At 38.5% G+C, this 27,121-nt stretch overlaps 1 long non-coding RNA gene across 1 annotated transcript; it reads right to left on the bottom strand.

The window, feature by feature from the left end:
- Positions 1-44: 44 nt before the first annotated feature.
- On the bottom strand, positions 45-25,159 carry LOC311091181. Its single transcript, XR_014608015.1, has 3 exons — positions 25,064-25,159; positions 24,383-24,453; positions 45-142 (listed from the first exon to the last, which is right to left on the bottom strand). It is a non-coding gene; the product is annotated as an uncharacterized lncRNA (long non-coding RNA).
- Positions 25,160-27,121: the final 1,962 nt, after the last annotated feature.

The raw sequence follows: 27,121 nt of genomic DNA, 5'->3' as shown, positions 1-27,121 counted from the left end.
TTTCAGAGTAAAATGAGCTTGACTCTTCTGAACTAAGTACTGAAGGAGAAGTGGAGTTTGTATATATTCCTGCAAAGTGCAGAGACAAAAAGCTGGGTGGAGGGTGTTTCTTCATTTCATTACCTGTATAAGACCATATAACCTACAAATACAAAGATTGTTATTAATCAAAAGTTTTGAATTTGTGGGAATCATGCTTGTTGATTATTAAACAAAAAACATCTAAGGTTATGTATATATCCCGGTTCCCTGAGAAGGGAATGAGACAATGCGTCATAACGTTAACGCTATGGGATCACCATCAGGTGCGACCTGTGTCTGAAATAAGAGTGGAACTCGGCAATTGATTGGCAGACGGCAGTCCTAGAAAAATGGTTCTAAAGTTAAACAGTACAAAATTATGGTTATTTGGCTTGTAACAATAGCAGAACTCTTTTGGTACTAAATAGAACCCTTTTTATAAGGTTCCATAGCTTTGATAGTGTTGACCTTAATGGTGTTATAAATAATCTTTTTATTAATATTTAATTTAGATTACAATTAGTATATTAGTATCTGTATATTATTGATATTAGTATTAGGCTATTAATATTCATTTTATATATTATATATATTATTTTATATATTTATATTGTTTTTCTTTCTGCCTATTCTCCTCTATTTGGGTTTCACATTAAAAAAAAGCATGTTATGTCAATTAGGGACTTTTATTACATTATTGACATGGAAAATTGTAGAAAAAAAGGCAGTGGTCTAAAAAACAGTTATTAGCTTAATATAAATGATAATTGACATTGAACATGACATGTGTCATGATCACCGGTTGAAGTGCCCTGCATATCCACCAGAGGGCACTCCTCCCCAGACCCTTGCTTTCCCACCCTTGACTACATCTCCCATAATCCATTGCCCATACTCTTTATGCCTGATTACTTCCAGCTGTTATTCATTACCTTGCTAAGCCCAGCCTATATAAACCCTGTTCACTCAGGCCTAGTCCACACGGACACGGGTATTTTTTTATAACCGGAATTTTTCCTCCTGCGTTAAAAAAAAAAAATCCCATCCACACATGCTCGGTTTAAAAGAAATCTCCGCCTACATGAAAACGCAAAAAACACACTATCACGCGCTGCCACACCAGCAGGCGGCGATCGTAAAGCCACGTTGGCCAATCAGAAGCAAAAACCCCGGTTTTACTGTCTACACGACAACACTGCAACCGGCATTTCTGAAAATCCTCACCCTGGCAGGGGTTTTCAAAAATGTTCGGTTTCAGTGACCTGATACTGCGTTTCCGTGTGGACGAACGGCCGAACCGCGTAAAAAAAGTCACGGTTATAAAAATACCCATGTCCGTGTGGACAAGGCCTGAGTCATTCAAAGCGAAGTCTTGTGTGTGTCTGCACTGCATTTCTGAGCCTTATCCTTGTTGCCCATGCCTTAGTTTTGACATTTTGCCTGTGCCATAGAACATCTAGCTGAAAAATGGATCTTCATGTTAAGGCCAGGGTGGGAATTATACCGCGGCCACGCGGCCATGGCCGCCGTTGCCCTACACTTTGGCCTTCATGCCCCGTGAAAAAAAAATCATCGTACGGCCACATTGGCCTGTGTGCCCTGGCCCTGTCCAAGTTCCACCCAAGTAGTCTCTGAACTTCAATTAGTTTGTAGATTCGCGCAGGTGCAGTGTCATAATCACATCGATGATCTCACGCATCAAAACAGCAGTGCAAGAAGCATGTAACGTCAGCACCAACAGAAGAACGACACTCTGTTGTCTACACTGGTGCATAGATATATACACTAGATTTCGCCTTGGCTACGGCATTCGTTCATGAACTGCCGTAGCCAAGGCGAAATCTATATGTCTATCTATGCACCAGTCTGCGCACACGTCACACAGCAGGAAGCGCGGGCGCCCTCAGATCACTTGGACGTCGCTGTGTTATAAGAGGTAAAAACGATATAAATACTGTTCGTTTTCTCACACAAACCGCTCGTTTCGTGTCTTAGGCCATCAATGTGTACTTACGATGGGGAATTGTTTTAATTTGGACTCTGTGGATGGCTGCTCTTTGAGACCGTGACCATAGACCTGCATTATATGACTGACAGACAAGAACGGTTTGACCTAAAAATATCAAAATCTATTTGCTAGTAGATAAGTGCCCTTTTCAGAAAAGGGCCCTATGCAAGGTTCCAGAGGTAACGGCGTCGGCGCACTGAAGCGTTTTTTTTTAATAGTTCAAAGTTACTATAAGATTTAATGTTATTACCTTGACAAACTATAACTTACATCATTAAAAAGATAAGACTCACGTTTCAGTATTTGACCACTATTGTATTCTGAGAAATTTATATTGACAGTTATGTCTTAATTTGTGTCAGGACTCAGGAGTTATGAAATGCAAAAATGAGTCGATACCTTTAATATGAATTATGAGCGTCAGACGCTCCCATTCATAAAAAACTCCTGTGCTGTCGTCATGAAAGCGATTCACAAAACAACGTCCCTCACGGCTCTTAGCTCAAAAGTGTGCAGATTTGGAGAAATATTGATATATTCTCAGTTTACATCAGATTTCTATTGACAGGAATAATATTTTATTGAATTTATAGCCAAACGCGTCGATGTAACGTTAATCATTATGAGCGCTGTATACTGATGTGCTGTTTTCAATTCATACCAGCAGCCTGAGGGCGCTCTACTGAACATTATAGTCCATATTTGAAACGCATGAAGAAGAGCTTTCGACAATGCAGGAAATTATTAATTTATTGGCATTTGTGTTGTTTCTGAATGCTTTTATTGGCATTTGTGGTGTTTCTGAATGCTTTTATTTGGCATTTATGTTGTTTCTATTGTTGTGTGAGGGTGTATACCTTCTGGATGTAATGGCGCTCTCTCTCATTAAAAAATGTTGTTTTTTTTTATTAAAAAAGTCATAATCCATGTCTTATTCCAAATTAGGATGTTATGGTATCAATCTGAATGGGAAAACCATCGAATTGTACGATGGCCTTTGTGCCCTGTCATATGGCCTTGGTGCCCCTAAAAAAAAAAAAAAGGTGGAGGCCAAATGGCCTTGCCCCTAAAATTACATAATTCCCACCCTGGTTAAGGCTGGAATACACTACACGACTTTTAAAATCTGAACAGATTTTTAAACAGCAGGCATACACTTGCTGACTTTGTGAATGATTACAAAGAAAAAATGGGCATCATACACTACATGACTGAGAATCATACACTACCAGACTTGCAAATCATTCCGATCACAAAAAACTCGTGCAGAAACGTGCCTCGTTGCTAAAAACAACAACAACAAAAAAAAACGTTACATGCTTGATATTATTAAAATGTCTTGTATTCATTTCTAATCCCAAAGGTGAATGCTACAAATCACTGAGATTCCAGTATAGGATGGGTGCATGTCTTATCTCCAGGATAGTGTCAGAATTGTCTGAAGCACTGCACAAAGTAGCCTACTTAAAAATGATTATCTAAAGGTAAACATTGGGACATTGTGGCCTACAAACAAACATCACAGCTGAACCATTGCGTATCTCCGAGCAACACAGCAGTGTTTTGTTATTGAATGAATCACCATTTTTGAATCAATGTTTAAATAACCCTTTCATAAAGACAGTCACTTTCTTTTTTCTTTGAATGAATCAGCTGTCTGAACAAATCGAATGAATCATGAATGAGTGACTCATTTACTCACATTTTGCCACCATTTACTGGCGGGTTAGTTTTATATCTAGAATTATGATTTATTTTTTGTTGATACTGATTTCATATAATTGGTAAAAGTTAATATTTTGATTAAAATTATTGATAAAATGTAAGAATTTGACATGAATGGTGACACACAAGTTTAATAGGGTTAGAAAAAAATGCCCTGGAAATCAATTAATGATAAATATGCTGATTCACGTACAGTAAAAGCTGAAAGAACACTGATAAGGATATTGCTTCTAAATAAATTACATTAACACAATTACAATTCTTTTTTCTTTCTGAATAGATAACCGAATAGGTAACTAAATTGTCTGACCGATAATAACCGGAGGACAAGCATGACAGGCTTATACAGTAGTGGCAATTATATATTTTTATCAGTTTATGCTTGGTTGTTTCTCAATTAAACACTACGGTGTTTCACTAGTCAGTGAAACTAATTTAGAAAACACAGCATGTACCTACTTTTTTTTTCTCACTTATAGACACCAAAAACTGAGGAGGAATGGCAAATAATTGCCACTTAGTTCCAGCAAAGTTGGCAGTTTCCGCACTGCTTAGGTGTCCTTGAAACATCTTTATTCAGCCACATGAGGTGGCAGCAAGTCACTGTCTTCATTCAAAAACAAAGCAAGTGACTGTGCAAATCTTTATGAATGGGTCATTAAATTTATTTTTCAGTAACGAAACACTATACTGTGTTGCTCGGAGATGTACAACTGCTCTGGTGTGGCTTTGGAACTACTTTCGTTGACAATATTGGGTCTAAAATGTAAGTCACTGCGACACTGTGAAATGTAAGTGATACTGATTTTATACAATAGTGTGAGCTGTTTTGATTTCTCCACAAGTCTCTCACACAGACAGGCTGCGCGAGCATCAACTGGCGTGACCTGTTGCTGTTCACAATCCATTATCATTTGACGTTATGTAATACAATCAATCATTCGCAGCTATTGACGTTTTAATCAGGCTATGCATTCACTTATCCCGGAAAAGCGATAATGTCGAGCCCTGGATTATGATAAATATCAACATAACAATGAATGAATAAAGATTTGTTTACCTCAGAATGTGGTTGGTCCGTGTACTTTTTGATCATTTCATTTTCTGTTTGGAATGGAATAACGATAAATGAAACCAGCTCGTTTATTCGTTTTTTAGTTTAGTTTAAAAAACGAAAAATTAGATTTTGGCTCGATTTTTCATTTTTCGTTTGTGGTTTACAAATCGGTTTATGGGTTTGATATTTCATTTGCACACGTGGGCGGCGCTGAAATGCCGCTTTCATCTGATTGGTCAAAACGCTCGGCCTTCAGTAAGCTACAAGCTTTTCTTTTTGTCAGGCAGAAGGAGTCAGTAGGAGTGCGCCACTGACAAATGCACTTTAATAAAATAATGTCTGAAACCACCACTCACTGTTAACTACACACAATATTTGAAGCAGAAATATGTTGCTGGTCACGTAATTCGTGCTGCTGCTACTTGCAAGCAACCCCATTAATATGAGCCACAGTATCATATTTGACAGCCACAGCCACATTAAAAGGTGACGTCACACTTGTGAAACACGAAATGCATTATGGGCGTAGTCGCCATTTGTAAGGTATCAATGCTAGTGTGTTCTATTGGGAGAATTGTGTTTTTTCGTAAATGTGATAAAATGGTACGTTCTTGTTGTGTGATAGGCTGCAATAGTAAGTCTCACGACAGAAAGGGTCACAAACTAAACAACGGGGAAAGGTTTTTTAGTTTTCCCACTTTGAAGAAAGGACATGGACAGCATGTAGTGGACGTAACAAAGAGGCGTCAGATGGCCTGGGTTGGAGCTGTGCGACGCAAAAACATCACTTTTGCAAACATATCTCCGTTTATGTATGTCTTCTCTTGACATTTTGTGTAATTAATACAATAAAGAAAAAAATGCATGAAAAGAGGGTAGTATAACAATTTATTTGACACGTTCAAACTAAACAAACCATCCTTTATCAGGCACTGATGATATACAGTTAACATGACATTATCATCATCATTACAGCAAACATACCTTTGCTGTTACTACAGTGTTGTCGCAGTCCTTCAGTCGGAATGTAAATAAACCCTGTACCCAGCCATTGGTGAAATGTCCGTGGGCTTCCAGAGATTTATAGTTTTTAAATTGTTCACTGGTATATGCGCTTATACCATAAACAAGATAATTGACAATGTCTAAATATGAGGATGGAGGTAGCAATGCGGGGTCAGCACTCCAACTTACTGACAAATACAATCAGAGTTATATAAAAAAATGTCCTGGCTCTTCCAGGCTTTATAATGGGAGTGAATGGCTGAAAACAATAGTAGTACTCCACATGGCTCCAGTGGGTTAATAAAGGCCTTCGGAAGCGAAGCCATGGGTTTTTGTAAGAAAAATACCCATATTTATAACTTTATAATCTAAAATAACTAGCTTCCGCCAGACGACCGTACGCATACTACGCAATTCAGCTTGCGCCACAAGAGTAACCTGTGGTGCATGTATGACGTAGGATGTAGGAGTATCGTAAGCTAAGACGCCTCTCGCAGTTTAAACAAATAGGGCTGTGCAACAAACTGAAGCTCCTCTTCTATTATATAGAAATCTGACATTTCTCTTCAAAATGATGTTTTATTAACAAAGTTCGGGAGGAGCACGTTCAGATAATTAAACCTAATTAAACACATGTTGGCCTTGGCCTTCAACGTGTAGCTATGAACATAAAATATACTTAAAAAATATTATCTGATTTATAAATGGGGTGGCAACAGGGGTGGCAAGACTGTATCCCAGGGGTGGCAGCTGCCACCCTTTGCCACCCCGTAGATCCGCCACTGTTGAGGAAGGCAAAGCACATCAATTTTCTCATCAAAACACCACAGACCAGGCCACACATATCCAGGCCCATCATCATCATTACTTCTAGATCTCAGAACTCCCTGCCCAGCTTTTCAAGAACCATGCTGAGTTTGTAAGCCATATCAATTCATCTGTGATGGCACCACTCTTTCATCTGCAGACAGATGGTTAAAAAATCATACATTGTGATTTCTGGATTTTTTTTTTTTTGATTATGTCTCTCACAGTGGACATGCACCTACGATGACAATTTCAGACCCCTCCATGATTTCCAAGTGGGAGAACTTGCAAAATAGCAGGGTGTTCAAATACTTATTTTCCACACTGTATCTTCTTCTTCTTCAGCATTATCGCTACCTACTGTATCTTAATTACATATACTTAAATCCTTGTGTTCAGTCCAGTTTGTTGTAAAAAAGATGAGATGTGTTTAAGTACCATCTTTCCGGAGTTATTTGAGAAAATAGTTGTAATGTCCATTTGTTTAAATCCTTCATGTTCCAGTCCATTCCTTAAAGCCAGTCTTTGAGTTGAGTATTTAGTGCATACAAACAGCACATGTTCCACAGTTTCCAGTTGACTGCATGTCTCACAATTTCCAGATGAATGTTTTCCAATAAGGTGCAGAGATGCATTTAACTTGTGTGACCTAGTCTAATTCTGCTAAATTGACACTGTTCTCTCCTGCTCTTCCCCAATAACTTTTCCTCCCCCACTTTCTGCTGTATCTTATATAAATGTCTTCCTTTATTTACATTATCCCATAAACTCTGCCACTGTATCTTAATTTTGTTCTGTACATATGATTTGATCTCTACTTTGCTAACTGGTACTGCCACCTCTACCTGATTTACTTTCAACCCATTTTTAGCTAAAGTATCTGCCATCTCATTCCCTTGGATGCCAATGTGTGCTGGGACCCATAAAAACTGAACATAAATCTGAACAATAAAGCATGGCACAAACCCACTTAAATAGGGCAAGACACAGGTGTGACACATCAGGCATAATGAATGAGAGGCGCTATCTACTGACCAGTAGGAAAATAGCCAGCCCTTAAAGTCCCCTCAGTTGTGAGTAGAATTGTATTTCAAAGCAAATATTTGCAGAAATTATGTGCCTGTTAATATTGTTATATTGATATAACATTATTCTCTTCTTGTTTAGGAACCAAATACACCCAACCCTGTGCTGTATATAAATGGATGTGCCTTGGATGCAGAGTCTCTTTTACAAATAATGATGGAAGGGGAGAAGGTCTGTGAAGTTGATGATGTGACCATGGCTCTATTTGTAATGGCAATATACTTAATCTTCAACCTTGAACCTTCAAAGTCGAGAAACACCCTAACATTCATTGAAAAGTATTTAATGTGCCATAATGCCAAAACCAAAATTCCATATAAATATGTGATGTTAAAAAGAAATGTCCTGTTTTAAACATTATCTTATTGTCTAAATATTATAAATATTCAGTAACATTCAGGAACATGTTGAATGAAATTGATTGTTATTGGATTTTCATGAAAGACAATATTCCTTTGTTTTAAGTTATAAGTCTCTATTTGCCCAGTGGTGTACCGTTTTAAACATGAACTTGTTTTCCAAATTCTTATAGACATTCAGTTACATTGCGTTAAAGGTTGGAGGAAACTAATTAATAATTTATTTATTTGATTGATTGATTGATGAAAGACAGTATTCCTTTTTTCAAGCAAATCTGTTTGTCCAGTAGTGTCTGTGCTCATATTTTATATTTATGTATTAAACATTTTATAAACAATCATTATGTTCTGTCTACATTGTGAAATAGGATTAAGATAATATTTATGAATAATAATAATAATAATAATGATGTTATTGCTAGTGTCATGGAAATTCTTAATACAAATACAACCTACTAAATCTGACTTCTTCACTACGGACAATTTAAACAACTTCCAGTTGTTAAAAATAATAACTACAGTATCTCGAGGTAATTCCCTGAAATCCCTGAATACTTACAATACTTCCCTGAAGTATGGTGATGGCGTCCCGTCAAGAAGCTATCACTACTTCAATCACACTTTAGCTGTTTCTTTTGTTGTCTTTTGAGCGTAGAATCTTTAGTACTTCTATTACTACCTCAATCCCACATACTGTAGATGTTTCTGTTGTTGACTTTTGAGCGTAGAATCTATTTCTCAGCTGCACAGCATATACCTGACATGACTCACAAATTTTATTCACGGCCGGGAGATCACTGGCCACAATAACCAAATGAGTCTCCTAAATTGAAAGATACATGTACATTTAAATCATACAGCTGAGTAAAAATCAATGTCACTCGAGTCTTCTACACTGTGATTTGTTCTGGTGATTGGTTTGTAATGATCTAAGCTAATCATAATGGCTGTTAGTTCTACAGTGTTAAATACTTTTTGGGTAAGTATAGATGGTCTTTGACCTGAGCATCTTTAGTCTGCATTTCTCAGTACATTTAATGTTGAAAATACCTATTACATAAATATTTCTATCACATTAGAAAAAGGTTTCACAACAATGGCCATCATTAGGGCAGTACAACAGGTGTGACCGTGTCCCGTGCTTGAGGGGACCCCACCTCGAAAGAGAATGCAACCTGTAGAGAGATAGCACACAAGCAAATCTCAACCCGAGGCATTCTCATGTGTTACGCAGCCCCTCCCCACTCAAATGATTTTACTGTGTGGTAAACACTATGCAAGCCGATAAACACACCTCCACGATTTCGACACTTCAATGTGAATATGGAGAAATTAAGGCTAATACGGGGCAGGGGAAGAGGTCTGTTTATTATAACATTCACCTCAACTCTCTTCATGTCTAATCCCTCAGAACTAGAAATTCTTCCATATGCTCTCAGGTTGGAAGTGGCCACCGGGAGGACTTTTGTGACCTGGGAGCAATGGAGATATCTGAAAAAGCTTGCAAAAAGGGAACTCCCTTGTTGTACGTTTATATGAGATGAGAGCCCGAAAACTAGCCTAGGCCGACTTGTTATGTCAAACACAACAGGTATAGGCTATTCACCTCAGAGAAGAAGATGTGGATTATATTTTGTGGGGTTTTTTTTGTAATCTTGATTTCTCACAAATTATTTGTTTTTCTGCGAGTCGGTACAAGATCCAATGAGGTCCAGAGTTTTCATTTAGGGACTGTTCGTTTTTTATTTAAGGGGCCACCGGAGGAGTTTTGAGATCTGTTGTCAAAAAAGACATGACCCTCCCTTCGCCAGCAATACATTTTTCTATGACCCTCCAAAATGATTGTGAAAAAAGGCATGACCCTCCCCGATAATTTATAGCCTACTTCTGTACTGGTTTTCGCTTGGCAAAGATGTTCAGATAGCCATTGTTTGTTTGTTTTAAACCATAAACTCTTGCTTTCTCATCTTACTAGGGCTGTAACGATAGACCAAACCTACGATTCGGTTCGTATCACGATTTTTGATTTTAGATTTGAAAAAAAAAAAAGATTTAGATTTAGATTTTCGGTGCTGATGCGGTGTGACTCGTTCAACATGTGGGTGGCGCTGCCAACAAAGCATCTAAAAGCTGTCACAAAGAACCGGCAAAAGTAATGATTATTAATATGTCAAATATAGCAAGGAGACATTTTAATTGTTTATTAATAAATAAGTGTTTTCTGTGTCGACTGCAAAGATGAAGTTGACGATGCGTCGCGATCTTCTCAGAACGCGCCAGAGAGAAATGCACATTTCATAAGCAGAAATCAGTCTGTTTTCCTTCGTTTTGAATGGTTCTGTTTAAAAGTAGACATTTCAAGCTTTCTATATATTTCTCAGGTCTGTGAGGCAAGTAGCCTACCTTACGCTGAGTTTCGGTTCATTTATGAGACAAGAGTCCAGTTCACTCGCCCGCGCCTCCATGTCATGATTATAGGCTATGTATTTTCTACTATATTTACTTATTAAATCCAGATGAAACATTGATTAAAATTAAGATACAATTAATAAAAAAACGAAATTCACTTTAAAGAAAGGCTTTGTGCTTTCTGTTTGAGGTCTCTGTGAAAATTTTAAAGTCGCTTTCAGAGCAGTCATGTCCGTAATGGAGAACTGTCACGCCTGTAACATTGTTTTTTTTTTTTTTTTTTTTTTTTTTCACATAAATGCGAACACGAAAAATAAAATAAAAATAATATTTTATGTTCTGTGGAGGCCGATCTTTATTCATCCGGTGGGTATCTTTTGGTTTGCACAGTGTAATTTATAGAATTTCTAAAAAAATATTTTGCCACCTAAAAGTTAAAGATTTTTTGTGTCACGTCACATATGTATTTCCCTCATATTAAATATAAAACGCATGTGTAGACTGATATTTTTCTAATGTGTTGACTCCTTTCAGACGTTTCAAAATATTGGTATTAAATGCATTTTCTGAGAATTTATATTTCAAGTTTTGACTGCAAATGTCACGTCCATAACACTGGAATCGTGAACCAGTTTTGGATGGGCCAGACCAATCGTGGGTAGGCCTTAAATTAAAAACGTTAAATTAAAAACGTTATCCAATCACTGTTTAACCTAATACAAAATATTGACTAATAAAGCCTAATGTTATATTATCTATGCGTATACATAATATAGATTTTAATAGCTTGATGCTCTTTAAAAATTTTGTTGCATTGTTAAAAGTTTCTGTTGCATAGGACGACCTATCCGCGATCGCTCTCCATGGTTCTGACCAAAGAAGAGCGCTTTGGAATCTCCTTTATGCATCATACGCATCATACCTGGGCTGCATTTTCCGATAACATTAGCCGCGTTTCCATTACCCTTCAAATTGCGCAAATTGAAATTGCGAATTGAAAATACGCACAATGGAAACACGTCAATTTCGCAAAAACTCCCGTTTATCGCAAAAAAGTTTTTACGCTCTCATGAGGTGGTTTTTCAGGCAATTCGAAAAAGGAATATTTCGCAAAACTGCAATGGAAACAGTTTTTGCGCATTTACAGTCACCTGACTTAGAAGACGCGGTGTGTTTGAGGTCCATGTATAGCTACACAAATAATAATAATTGTATATTATTTTATTATAACATTTAATAGGCTATATTTAGAAGACGCTTTTATGCAAAAAAGGAAGCTGAGTGTGGAGCGCGCACTGCATGACACGGAGGCGCGAGCGCGAACACTTGCATTTTCCTATCAACAGTGGAAACAACTTAAAATACTCTATCATTTCTGGTCATACAGAAAATAATAATACATTATTCTCAACTACTTTTATTTGTGTAAACTCACAATAACAAGAAAACGTTGTGCTTTTGTAAAATAAAAGAAAACAATCAGACGCACTTTCATGATCTCCGTAAACTGGAGCGCGAGAACTGAAACAAAATGTAGGCTAAAGCTTGAAATGTCCACTTTAAAACGAACAAATTCGAATCGAAGGCTAATACCTTCTGATTATGTAATCCATCTGCTTAACAGCGGAGATGGAGATGTGATTTTAGCCAAAACAATAGTTTAATAATATTAATGGCTCTTCTCATTCAGCACTGCGGGAAAAACATCGATTCCAGGTTCTAATTTGGCCTTAGAAAACCAGTAAAATCGACATGTTTTCCATATTAATTTGTGAATATTTTAAATGTTTAATAAAGGGGCAAAAAGTCATAAACTGAAAAAAAATCTGAAAATTCGTCGATATTTACTTTTTTGCGCAGCAGTTGGTTCTAGCCAGTTCAAATTAAAATTTTGGTGACACAAAAGTAGCCTACATGGATCGTTTGGACAGAATACGAGACAGAGTTCTTTATTAAATTAATAAAAGAAACAATAATTAGCCTATAGGAATACTGGATTCTAAATCTCAAATAAATGCCACAATCAAAGATCGGAGCAGAAATGAGGGAGAAACACCCAGAAACTGCTTAGGCTTTATGTGTCGTTCGCAGTATAAGGGTCTTTCCTGCCATTAATGCTTGGATAACACGCCACGTCTCCTTCGATTGATAATAATAATGTCTAATGCGGTGGCTGTGATGTTATATAAACCAACGTCCATTGCCGTGATTTTTGGAATGACTTATCGCGAGAGAAAAAAGGACGTGTTAGTCGCATAACATCGGTTAATGGAAACACCGTCATTTCGCAATAGTTTTTTATCGATATTTAGATAATAGCGCAAATCATTTGCGCAAATCTGTAATGGAAACGCGGCTATTGTCTCTTAGCGCGCTACGAAGACTCTTAAGGTATAACTTAACTAAAGGTATACTACCACTAAAGGTATATCATTGCTAGGCGTCTTCAGGGCTATCATCCACTCGCGAGGCAGAGGCGCTGAGAGGCAGAGGTGCTGGCACCCTCCTAGCAACGGCGCTGTTTTTGGTAAAACATGATTTTGACCACTTCATTAAGTTTTGTTTTGTAGAAAACTCTTTTTAAAAGATTTTCGTTTTGTATAAATTGTATCTTAATTTTGATCAATGTTTTATCAACCAATTGCCCGTATTTAATAAAAAAGAAGCCAATATCAGACAATGTAATAAGGCGCCGACACGATCACTTGCATTGCACGTGAACTGGAGGGCGCCGAAACTCAGCGTGTGCCTCACAGATTTGAGGAATATAGTCTATATTACAGAAAGCTTGAAATGTCTACTTTTAAACGAAAATATTCAAACCAAAATAAATAGGCTACTCTCTGAAAATCCATATGAAATGTGCATTTCTCTCTGGCGTTCATGGCGAGCATCGTCAACTTCATCTTTGCAGCGACACAGAAAACACCAGTTTATTACTAAACAAATAAATGTCTCCTTGCTAATTTAGACACATTCATAATCATTACTTTAACCGGTTATTTGTGGCAAGGAATGAGCGAGCAGAGCGGAATATTCAGAAATGCGCTCTCCGCTCACGAGCTCTGATCAGAACAAACCCGAACCGCACTGTCTGCTGAACTTGCGCAGAAACATCAAAATAGACATAGCCAGCTTTTTAAAATTGTTTTTAAAACTAAACATTTAGACTATTTTAGTACAAATTATGAGCTTATTACTATTATTATTATTATTATTATTTAGTTTTGGGTGCGCCGAAAACTAACGCCGTGCTTGGTCCCCACGGAAGAATTTTTTTAAAAATAACCCCTGAAATGATGACTTCTGGTGAATATTGTGAAAACTAATTGATACATTTATATTGGCTAAATATATTTCATACATTATAGCATATTATAATACAACTTATTAGGCCTATATATTTATAGAATAGCAAAGTAGGCCTAATCAATATACAAGACTGAACCACAGAAATGTGAAATATAAAGGCTATCATCCCGCTGTTGTCACTTGTCGTCATCGTTGCTACGATACGTGACTCACAATGACTGAAACGACCAATTAAAAGGGCATTCTCTGATGATGTTGCAAGATGTTAAAAACGCTACGCTGATCATAGACAAACAGGGGGACAAATTAGTATCTACCGCACCGTCGGTTTTTTTTTTTTTTTTTCTTGTCATAGCCTACAAATGTCTTTGTTCATAGTCTGTCTGACATAGGCTATATTAGAAGCTATAATGTGTCTGTCATGGATTTGCACTGAATTCTCAAAAATACGGAACAAAGTGCGTTCCGTATCAGTTCAATACGGAACAAAACTTTTATGTGTCAAATACGGGACGATTCCGTATTATACGGAACGGTTGGAAACCTGCAGAGGTAGAGTTACACTCACAGGACACTGTGCACGGCATTCTGTTCTGACATGATGCACTTTTTCTAAGCGCAAACTGAAGTGCGCGCGCACTGTCAAACAGCGCCAAACTGGGTTTTTGTTGGGTCAGACCCATCTGATATCGAAGGGGGGCTGATAACGCGATATCAACATGGAGCTAAATGGAAAAAAATAGCACCAAACAAGCCACTTGTTTTCTTGAATATAAAAGTTGGGTGACCCTCCCCTGGACTAAAAAAAGTTGGATGACCCTCCCCTCAACAATGAATAAAAAGACATGACCCTCCCCTATTTTCCTCCGGTGGCCCCTTCCATAAATACCGAAAGGTCCCTTACGCTTCTGAAGTTTTCGTTTACGCTCGCTCCCTGAGTTTTTGTTCGCCGTTCTGGCACACAGCTCTCGCGGGGGCGGGGGCTAGCAGCAGTGTGTTCTCATTGGCTACTGAGTTTTTGATTGACAGCTTCTTGACCTGGAAGTGAAGACGTCAGTGTTGTATTTATGTGTGGATGTGAGCCTCTGTAAGCACAGCTTTCTATTTCATTTTATTGCTATAAAGTTTATATCTATTTATTTGCTGCTACACTACATTGTTGAGATGATTTCTTATAGAAGGAATAGTACAGACGAATGATAACATTATCATTAGTCATCGTCGCTATGAGGATACTGTATACTCGTGGTAAGTCTGAATTATTATTATTATTTTTAAATATACTATACCAATACTATTTATAATACAGTACTTACTTTTTCAGGTGGAGAGGCATTTTAGAGTTCAGTGAGACCCCATAACATTATAGAGCAGTGTTGTCTTGATTTAACTGTTAGCCCAATCATTACATGACTTGTTTATCTACATATGGTTACAGTCTTCGATTAGATCATATTTGCTTCGATTAGATCATATTTCCCCCCAGCCACCCCAAACAACATTGGGCTAAGAGTACTGTGCAGTATCTGTAGCCTACAGTACAAAAAGTACTGTATCAGACAATGACCGATGCCATTGGACCAGAGCGCTTTTAATCACTGCCTGATTCAACTTTGGCAATGTAAAGCCTTTTTTTTTTTTTTTTCCATGTCAATAAAGCTATTTAAACCTGAATTTAATGCAGAGTTTTTGAAAGAGGAGAGACACGACTTGACCACAGACCATGTCTCTGTTCATAATATGTAAACACTCAATTATTTTGAAATATCGCCCTGGTCGCAATATTTATTCGGATTACTTTTGTGTGATAAAGATGACTGATAAAGCTATTATATGTAGCTAGTATGAGTAACAAAATGCTTTTTCTGTGTCCATATTTGACTAATAATAATGCAAGGAATTGCACTTCAAATGAACATTTCGGAGAAAAATGTTTCATCTTTAATAGTCTTTAATAATACACATATATGCAAATGCAAAACCTAATACATGCAAGTAATTATGACTGAAAACCTCCAGCAACTAGGGAATACACAGCCATGGATATATATATCTATTTTTATATAGGGATATACAGCCATCTACTGGTTACACAACAGTATTACAGATGATAAATGGTGCATGACTCAGAGGTAAATGTTTAGTACTGTAAAATCCCTTAAAAATATATATATCATTTGTTTGAAATAAATATTTTAAGCCTGCAGTTTGTAACTTTATGTGGGAGTTCAAAGCAGTTTGTATTGTTAGATTATAATACATTTCCTTTCTCATTTTTCCAGGGAGTGGAGCAACTTTTCCATAAACAAAATTGTGATGCTGACACAGAGGATGGAGTGGTAGTACTAGAGATCCACTCTCCCCATCACACAAGAATCTTTGTTCAGACGCATCACCTTTGAATGACTGGGATCTTGATATTCAGACACCCGATTTATTTTATTTTAATATTAAAAAATAGCAAATATTCTAATTTCTTTGGAGCTCTAAATTAAAACAAACACCGTTCACAAGTACACAAGAGGTTTCACTTTATTCTTTCTAGTCTATGCTGATCTTGGATTAGCATACCAACAACATATGAATGTTAAGGGGATATAGTTCACCCAAAAAAAAAAAAAAAATTCTCACTTATTTTACTCACATGCTATCCCAGATGCAATTTACTTTCTTTCTAAAATAAACATGAATTAAGATTATAAGGAAAGTAATCCATCCCTGCGAGTCCTATAAAAACCACACATAGTGACTGAGATGTCCATGCAACCTCAGTGGATGAATCAATGCCTTCTGAAGTGAAACAATAGGCTAGATAAGATAAATACTAATAATGTAAACTGTTTTAACTATTAAAAATCACTTCCGACCAACTGTCTTACGTACATGGGTTGCAATCCACTTGTATTATATGAACTCACAGAGATGGATTATTTCCTTAACAATCTTTGTTTGTTTATGTGAAGAAAGAAAGTCATATACATCTGGGATGGCATGAAGGTTAGTAAATGATGAGAAAATTCTCATTTTTTGGGTGGTCTATATCCTTGTAAGTTGTACCCACCCAGTCACTGTTTTGTTACTTGTACTGTAACAGGAACTGTTCAAAGGATCATTGCTGTCAGGATTCCATCACCATCTCCTTCCACTCATTCCCTCACTCCGCCCACTCAGTCATTCACACGCTCATTGTCACCTGATTACTAATCACCGTCACCTGGACCTCATCATCAGTTCACCCATATATACCTGCTACAAACATTCAGTCATTGTCTGATCTCGTCTATACATGACACAGACTCTCTGCCATACTTACCTGTATACCTACTTTCGATCCCGATCTTCTCAGCCAGTCACCATTCCGTCTTCTAAGGAACTCCTTCATCATCATCTGCAAGAGAAAGAGAGAGAGAGACTTGGTTACACTTCAGTTAAGCTATCATCTGACATTCAACTTACTGTTTACTCACCTGTTTCGCTGTACTGATCCATTCTGCAAATTAAAGCATTTAACTTACCATTCTGTCTGCTTCGTCTATGCCAAACCTGACAGAAGATCAGAACACCATGCAGAATCCTTCGGAATCCACAGCGAATTCACCTGTCAATCCGATCGCCATTCATCAACACACCTCTTCAGCTTCACTTTCTCAAGCGCCCGTTGCTTCGTTCACTGCCTCAGCGTGTCCCATGGCCCGACCAGCGACATTCTCCGGTGAGGCGGAGGACTGCAGTGGGTTTCTACTTCAGGTACCTTTGTATTTCTCCATGGAAGAACATCAATTCATCAACGATTCAGCTCGTGTTGCTTTCATCATTTCACTTCTGTCTGGGCAAGCACTTCAGTGGGCACAGTCTCTGTGGAATTCGGATTCGGAAGTCGTCAAATCCCTCTCCGGTTTCATACAACACTTCAAAGAAGTTTTCGGTCAAACAGCTGCCGATCTATCAGTACATGATCAACTCTACAATCTTCGTCAAGGCCAATCTTCTGTGAGTACTTTCTCTTTACGATTCCGCACTTTAGGGGCATCCAGTGGTTGGAATGAGGCAGCATTGATCACAGCTTTTCGTCATGGTTTGGATCCTAACATTCGTCAGTTGATGGTGGTTTACGACGACAGTCTGGGAATTGAGAAATGAATTCAAAAATCCATTCGAGTTTCGCAAAGACTATCAGCCTGTGATTCTCCGACTCCCACTGTATGTCCTCCGCCCACGGATCCATCAGTCACTCCTCCAGCACCAGAGCCTATGGATCTCGGCTCCGCCCATCTTCCAGCTTCAGAGCGTCAACGACGAATTCTTCATAAACTCTGTCTCTATTGTGCATCTGATAATCATCTTCTCAGCTCTTGCCCTGTTCGACCTCCATGCCCAGCGGTAAGCACAATTCAAGTCTCACCTAAAATTGAAGCTTTAAATCGCATCACTGTGCATGTATTAACTTCTCGTATTTGTGTCTCAGCGCAAGCCCTTATTGACTCTGGTTCGGCGGGGAATTTCATCTCCACACAGCTTCTCCAAAAATTGAACATCCGCAAACATCACAATTCTCAAGACCTCCATGTACAAACCATCCAGGGAAAACAGCTGGGTCAAGGTCGAATTTGTCACTGTTCACCTACTCTGACGCTGCGTGTTGGTTGTCTTCATTCAGAGGAGATTTCTTTTATGGTGCTGGAGGAGTCCACCGCTGAGCTCATCCTGGGACGCCCCTGGTTAGTTCAACATCAGCCGACACTCCACTGGAAATCTGGTGAAGTATTACGTTGGGGTGAGTCCTGCCATTTGTCCTGTCTGTCATTCATCAAGAAAATCCCTTCTTCATCATCGACGCCTCAGAAGAGGTCCAAAGTTCCTGTTTGTTCCACCTCGGTTGAGAGCCCTGAAGTAGAGCATCAAGTAGAGATTCCAGTGGAGTACCAGGCGTACCAGGATGTGTTCAGCAAGAAACTGGCTACTAAACTACCACCTCATCGGCCATGGGACTGCGCAATCGACTTGCTACCTGGAGCCACTCTACCTAAAGGTCGTATCTATCCACTGTCCATCCCGGAGCAGAAGGCCATGGAGGAGTATGTGGAGGAGGCTTTACAACAACAGTTCATCCGCACATCGACCTCCCCTGCCGCTTCAAGTTTCTTCTTTGTGGGTAAGAAGGACGGAGGCTTGAGGCCCTGCATCGATTATCGTCATCTCAACTCTCAAACCGTCAAATACAGTTATCCACTTCCTCTGGTCCCAGCTGCCTTGGAGCAGGTGCGTGGGGCTCGCATATTTTCGAAACTGGACCTTCGGAGTGCATACAACTTGATCCGTATACGGCATGGAGATGAGTGGAAGACAGCGTTCGTCACCCCATCTGGCCATTATGAATATCAGGTTATGCCCTTCGGGCAGTCCAACGCTCCAGCGGTCTTCCAAGGGTACATGAACGAAGTGTTCCGTGAGTACCTCAACCGCTTTGTGATTGTCTACATTGACGATATCCTCATCTATTCATCTTCAATTGCTGAACACCATCGTCATGTCATTCAAGTACTAGAGAAACTGAGAGAACACAAGCTTTACCTGAAATTGGAGAAGTGTGAGTTCCATATCACCTCTGTTCAGTTCCTGGGTTACATCATAGATCAGCATGGTATCCAGATGGACCAGAGGAAGGTGGAAACAATCCAAGACTGGCCATTACCCACATCTGTCAAAGAACTTCAAAGATTCCTCGGTTTTGTAAACTTCTACAGAAGATTCATCAAGAACTACAGTCTCATCAGTGCTCCTCTCACATCTTCATTAAAGAATCGACCCAAGTCTCTGTCCTTGAATCCCACAGCTATCCAAGCCTTCCATCGCCTCAAAGAAGTCTCCTCATCCCAATTTCCTCTGAGCTTGCTTGCTATCGACTGCATCTGAAAGAGAAAAGACAAGTATTTATGAACTGTGACTGTTTGGTATCTACCAACCTGAAGTGAAGTTGCTTACCTGCTGTCTGCCCCACACCGAGTGATCTTCATTGAATCTGCACTTGAACTCATTGAATACTCACCTTGCACTCTTGTCAACTTGAATAAAGCTGTGTTTGGATTCACTTACCTCTGTCTCCGTGCCTGTATCCTGACAGAAGGCTTGACCTTACGCCGTTATGGATCCTACACAGCCCAAAGACGGTGCTTCCGCAAACCCCAAGGAATCCACTATGCTCTTCCAGGGTGATCGGACTCTGGAGGAGTATGTTGAGTTCTACCTAGTTCTCTTTCAGGACGTAAGTTGGTTTCAGGATGTAAATTGGGATGAAGAGGATCTAAAGATGCAGTTTTTGAGGGGTTTGGAAGATCCTCTTGCCCAGATACTGCTGTTGGATGATCTCGACCTACCTCTCATCAAATTCATTGACCGCACGCTGTGGGTGTGTGGTTCCTCACTCACCGTGTCCACCCAGACACCTGTCCACCCCATACAATCAGTAAGAATCCAACTACTAACATGGCCAAGACCAAAGAGCTGTCCAAAGACACTAGAGACAAAATTGTACACCTCCACAAGGCTGGAAAGGGCTACGGGGAAATTGCCAAGCAGCTTGGTGAAAAAAGGTCCACTGTTGGAGCAATCATTAGAAAATGGAAGAAGCTAAACATGACTGTCAATCTCCCTCGGACTGGGGCTCCATGCAAGATCTCACCTCGTGGGGTCTCAATGATCCTAAGAAAGGTGAGAAATCAGCCCAGAACTACACGGGAGGAGCTGGTCAATGACCTGAAAAGAGCTGGGACCACCGTTTCCAAGGTTACTGTTGGTAATACACTAAGACATCATGGTTTGAAATCATGCATGGCACGGAAGGTTCCCCTGCTTAAACCAGCACATGTCAAGGCCCGTCTTAAGTTTGCCAATGACCATTTGGATGATCCAGAGGAGTCATGGGAGAAAGTCATGTGGTCAGATAAGACCAAAATAGAACTTTTTGGTCATAATTCCACTAAACGTGTTTGGAGGAAGAAGAATGATGAGTACCATCCCAAGAACACCATCCCTACTGTGAAGCATGGGGGTGGTAGCATCATGCTTTGGGGGTGTTTTTCTGCACATGGGACAGGGCTACTGCACTGTATTAAGGAGAGGATGACCGGGGCCATGTATTGCGAGATTTTGGGGAACAACCTCCTTCCCTCAGTTAGAGCATTGAAGATGGGTCGAGGCTGGGTCTTCCAACATGACAATGACACGAAGCACACAGCCAGGATAACCAAGGAGTGGCTCTGTAAGAAGCATATCAAGGTCCTGGCGTGGCCTAGCCAGTCTCCAGACCTAAACCCAATAGAGAATCTTTGGACGGAGCTCAAACTCCGTGTTTCTCAGCGACAGCCCAGAAACCTGACTGATCTAGAGAAGATCTGTGTGGAGGAGTGGGCCAAAATCCCTCCTGCAGTGTGTGCAAACCTGGTGAAAAACTACAGGAAACGTTTGACCTCTGTAATTGCAAACAAAGGCTACTGTACCAAATATTAACATTGATTTTCTCAGGTGTTCAAATACTTATTTGCAGCTGTATCATACAAATAAATAGTTAAAAAATCATACATTGTGATTTCTGGATTTTTTTTTTTAGATTATGTCTCTCACAGTGGACATGCACCTACGATGACAATTTCAGACCCCTCCATGATTTCCAAGTGGGAGAACTTGCAAAATAGCAGGGTGTTCAAATACTTATTTTCCTCACTGTATGTGGCCAATTGCAGGGATTAAAGCAAAAAAAAAAATCTTTTGACTGAAAAATGTTCCTCGGCCAAACCCCATTCCACACCCTGTCACACACCCAGTGTGAAAATTTTCTTCTTCTTGTAATTAGGAGTATAGTGAGTACATGCATTACCTTCACAAATGAAATACTCAAAGAACATTTGCATTTAAAGAAAGGCAATTTTGAACTGCGTTTCTATTATTTACACACTTTTTTACACACAATGTTCTCAATCTAATCATTTTACAAGAATTGACTCTTTGTGATGTAGTCATACAAACAGAGGTCCTTGCTATAGGGATCTTGCCAGGGGGGTTCGGGGGCATGCATACAGTATCCAGAGGCAAATGAGCAATTTATATGAGCATGAAAGATTGGTTTCAGCAACTCGTTTTTTCCTTAATTAATGTTTTTGGACTAATCTGTTCATTTAATGGTTCAATTACTCACTCATAAAGGCAGTCACTTGTCGCCACCTACTGGCTTAATGATGCAAGTTGCGTAAACAGACAAAATGGAGTGATACAAACAGTGAAAACTCCCAGTGCTGATACTGGTGAAATATAATATATTCGAGGACCATATAGAAATATTAATATTTATACAATACTACTATTATGGAGTTATATTTTAGGTGCTTGTGTTGTTAAATTGAGCTAAATATGATCCACTGTAATTAGCAAAGAACATTTATGTGTTGAATAGGAATACATTGTAATAATGTTAATCATGGGCACAGTATGCAATACCTGCTCTTCCTCTCTCATCTCCATCACATTCTCTCTTTCTTCTTCTCGCAGTCTCCTAATCTTTACCAGTATATCTTATCTTCCCAAAGCTGAGCGATACAGTCTTTGCAAATTGATTGTTTCTTCTATTGTAAACAGTTGTTTGGTTTAGCTACTTACATCTCGCAGGCCAGACTCGCATGACCGTTAACCGAAGCGTATCGTGAAGCGTCACGGCTCGCAGCTTCTGTGAACATAAAGCCCTAAAGCATTTGTTTTTTTTGTTTTTTTTCATCTCGCCTGGGAAAACAGACGGCGTCGCTCTTTATTTGGGCGTACTTTTCGCGCTTCTACATTTGGAGTGAACCGTAGACTGTAAAAAAAAAAAAGTGTATAGAGCAAGCCTTTTTCACTTATTGTTTACAGCCTAACGGAAGTTACACCCATAATTCGCGCAAAGCGTCATGGGGCGTAGGAATAAGGTGGATAGAACGCTTAGAGTGGAGAGAGGAACGTGCTTTTTGCTCCACTCCAGGCTTTGATCACATCCCCCTAAGCAGGGTGAATACACCTCGTCCTTCCTTAATTGAAGACTCATTCAAACTAAAATTAAGACATTTATTACACTATTTGAGAAATGTAAGCATATTTACAGCCTTAAAATTATGAAAAGTGAATTTAAGACATAAGGGCAGGGGGAACCCTGAATTGACGGAAATCCGTCATAGACTCTCTGCAATTAACGGAAATCCGTCGTAGCGACGAAGAACTTTAATCCCTGCAATTGTACAATGTGAGCTTTAACATTTCTACAGAAAGCCGGGTGTTGTACCCACAAAGAAACTGACTGTTAATTAAACATGTTCGCTACTTTTTTTTTATGGCAGTGTAAAGATAAGATTAAAACAAAGTTATTTCTGTGTGTATTTGAAAGACTTAACAACCTCTCAATACTGTCAATTAAATACTGCTGTATATGTTTTAGATTAAGCTGGATAATTTCCCAGCTAACAATGACCTGGCGGTCCACCAGCGTTTTTTGGGCGGCACAAAGTCAGCGGTTTGACACGGTCGGACCTCCGGCGGCACACCATCGGCAACCCGACCAATCTGAAAACCCCGTCGGTCTGCCAGCGTTTTTTGGGTGGCACGCCACCAGCGGTTTTCCGCGGCTGGGCCACCGTCGGCACACCAGTGGCAAGCCGATAGTCGGTCCACGTGTTTCTGAGCGCTTACAGGACATCTTTAATTTATAAATGTATATTTTGTTTCAATTTATTTTTACAGTTAAAAAGAATCTGAAAGCACAGAATAAAAAAATTATGAAACTGACCTAAGCTGCAGCAATATCAAAAGCAAAATGTTGGTGATATAAAAAATACTGCCTATGAGCATTTTTAACACGCGTTCAAATGAAATATGGGGCTTGAGTGTTCATAAAAACAACAACAAAAATATTTAAATTATAAACAAAAAGCCACAATTGTCCCACTATAACGTGCAGTAGTGGTAATACATGGATTTCTCGGCGACGTCATCACTGCTTGCGCACGCAACCAGGAGGCAGAAAGACCCGCGGTCTTCATACTGGAGTAAAGGGTTTAGTCTAGTAGCATAGTGGTGGTATTGTAGCTAAGTCAAAATACCAAGGAGTTGTTGCGTAATTTATTTACATGCAGGTCTATCTGTTGTGTTTTATCTGCTCATTTAAATTATACATGTTGCAAGTAATTCCAAATCTAGGCAAATGGAATTTGAATTTGACCCACGGAGTCAAAGCGGGAAACTGGAAGAACTGGTTGAGGAATTACCACTCCCCAAGAAGACAAAGGATCTTCCTGGAAATTAACATTTGAACTCACTCTTGTGAAGTTAGCATCATCATTTGAGACGCAAAGTCTCATTACAGAATTGCTAATGGTTTTAATGGTTTTAATGGTTAGCGGCTGATGGTTTGTAATGGTTAGCGGCTGATGGTTTGTAATGGTTTTGTAGTGGAAACCATTAGCATTTCTCTATTTTTTTCAGCAGGGAAGCAATGAGACTGGGAAAAAATTATAACCATACACTTGTAGCATATTATTTAGTTTGATTAAAAGATGCAGTTGTGTTAAATGAACTTACCAGACAACTCATGATCACCAGTAGACACAACCCCATAAAAAACCTCCATACATGTGATCTTTCCCTGTGAACTGTAAAAGCATTATGTCGTCACAGTCCTTTACTTTTTCTGAACAAATTGCGTTTTCCATGTTCGGTTAGCCTATACAATATAGCTACACATTTGTAACTTAACACGACCCATTCAATGTTTATGATTAATATTTATTTAATCATAAACATTGAACATTGAAACATTGATGATGTTTATTAATATTTAATATTAATAATAATAAGACTGAACTAATTTATTTTAAGTAAACCAACAATGTAAAATTGCAAGATATATGCCATGTGGCACTGATACAGTTTTAACAATCAACAACCACAAATATTTTTGCCCCAAACAAATAATATTTTACGTATGGATAAACGTATAAAACATTTTTTGTTTACAGTGGTTGCTGGCTATAGCAAATCGCCGCAGGTTCACATACAACAATCCAAACAGTCTATGGGGATTTGGCCTTTTTTTCTTGTTTTGTTTATTTTGTTTTTAATAATTGTTTGCTGATCACTGACCAAATTCATTATTAAGGCATAAATTAAATGTAGGCTATACATTATTTTTATATTAGACTATTTTTTATATTATGTACATGAAGAAAAACAAATGCCAAGAAGTATTCAGAAATAACTTACATTGTTGTTCCCAAGTTTCAAGCTCCATTTTATTTTTTGAAGGCATTATTTTGAAGATATGTATTTGTAAAAGTAATAGTCCAAAGGCGATTTCCTTGAATGGTTAGTGTGTGTGTTGACTAGAGCAGTGTTTCCCAACCCTGCTCCTGAAGGACCCCCAACACTGCAAGTTTTATTTGTCTCCCTAATCAAACACACCTGATTCAACTCATCAGCTCATTAGAAGAAACTCTAGGACCTGAAATGGGTGTAGAAACACTAGACTAGAGGTATGCGCGTGACGTCACCGACGGTTATGCCCATAGAGACAGAGCGTATTTAGGCCACGCCCACACCGGGGGGGAAAACAATTCATTCCAACCGTCTCCATTGACTTTGCATTGCGAGAGGCTGCCTGCTTGTCATTTCTGACTTATAACAAAAAACAAAATGTCTAAAAGCTGTGACAAGGTGTACAGTCAGCAAACAAGCTAAAAAACCCAGAAATAAGTTTTTATAATCTGTCGACACCAAAAAACGAGCATTTAAGGACACATAGGGAATACTAATTTATGGCCATTTTACCCACATATTGCATAAAGTAAAATGGTGTATCAATTCATTCTGTTATATCTTTCATAACATAGTTGAGAATCATCTATATACAAATTTTGGTTAAAAAAAATCATGAAACCCCAAAATGTATTGGTGATTGAAAAAAAAATCCCAATGTTTTTTCCTATACATATAATTTCATGTCATTTTACTTTTTAAACAACTTAGTCCTGGTATCCACTACAGAGGACTCATTGTCAATTCATCCATGTAAGTGCGATTACAAACAATAGCAGTAAGGTGACTGCAGACCCTCGCCCCAATCTTGTAATGTTCAAGAAAGTGAAACCAAATGTTAGCATGTTTTCAGATGATCATAGAAAGACCAAGATCTGATTATCTTCCTTGCCTAATAATTGAACCAGATCAGTATATTTTAAGTTCTGTGAGGGGACATACTCACACAGACAAACAGATGGACGCATGGGTCTAATTACTCTAATTACAATATCCTTAAATCTTTAGATCTCTTAGAAATGTAATGTGCTTCACTAATACAACTATGTCAAGCAATACAATTTAAAAAGGTAAAATTTTACAAAATTATGTAAACAAATATGTGCAGTGTAAGCTGAAGAAATTGTGTCCTGTCATCCCTGTTACTCTGGTCAGTCCTGTTACTATGATGTCAATCCTGTTACTGTCATTAATTTTATAAAAAATATAAAAATGATATTTGAAATGGCCTTCCAAGTTTTTCCATTGTAACCCTATCTATATTGTATTTTTGACAAAGCCCTTCTTTTAATATCTCTCTTGTAAAAATATATATTTTTCTTAATTGACATGTGATCACCCTCCCAAATTTGTATGTCCTTGGTCATCTGAATGAAAATATAAGATTGGGGAAAAAAAAATCTAAATTTTGAAACAATTCCAGTGAAAAGAGGGACTAAAATACTGCTCATATATGTGAAAACTATAACATATTTTTAATTAAAACTATAGTATAGTAACGCATGTGTCAGGCATGACAAAAATATCAAAACATGAGGTAGATAAATAGTCATAAAATAAAAAATTACATAGCCTGAGATGGCACAATACGATTTCTTGTTATTTTATGCTGTCTTCATTTAATGGATATTTAAAAAAAAATTGTTTAAACGTATTTTATATTTTATTTTTCAAAGTTGAAAAGGCACTGATTTCGTGGAATGACCCACCTGTAAGCTGCCAACTCTCATGCTTTCACCGTGAGACACACGCAACTTTTCACACGCTCTCACGCCACACATCCATTTTCTCACGCACAGAAAAATCGCGAGGCAAAGAGGACACGGAGACCGACAGACTAGACATAGCAGATTAGTTATGATATAAAAAAGCTCAGCTCTCAGATTCTGTCAATTTTATTACGAAATTCAAACAATAAATACCATTTTGGTGTTTGTAAATGTGACGTGACGGATCCCTAGCGGAACGTGAACCGATCATCTCAACTTAGTAAATAAACACGAATGA

Source organism: Abramis brama (assembly GCF_963993115.1).
Source record: "Abramis brama genome assembly, chromosome: 10".
Lineage (NCBI taxonomy): Eukaryota > Metazoa > Chordata > Actinopteri > Cypriniformes > Leuciscidae > Abramis > Abramis brama.
Note: the sequence above shows the minus strand (reverse complement) of the source record. Positions and strands in the feature narration are given on the sequence as shown.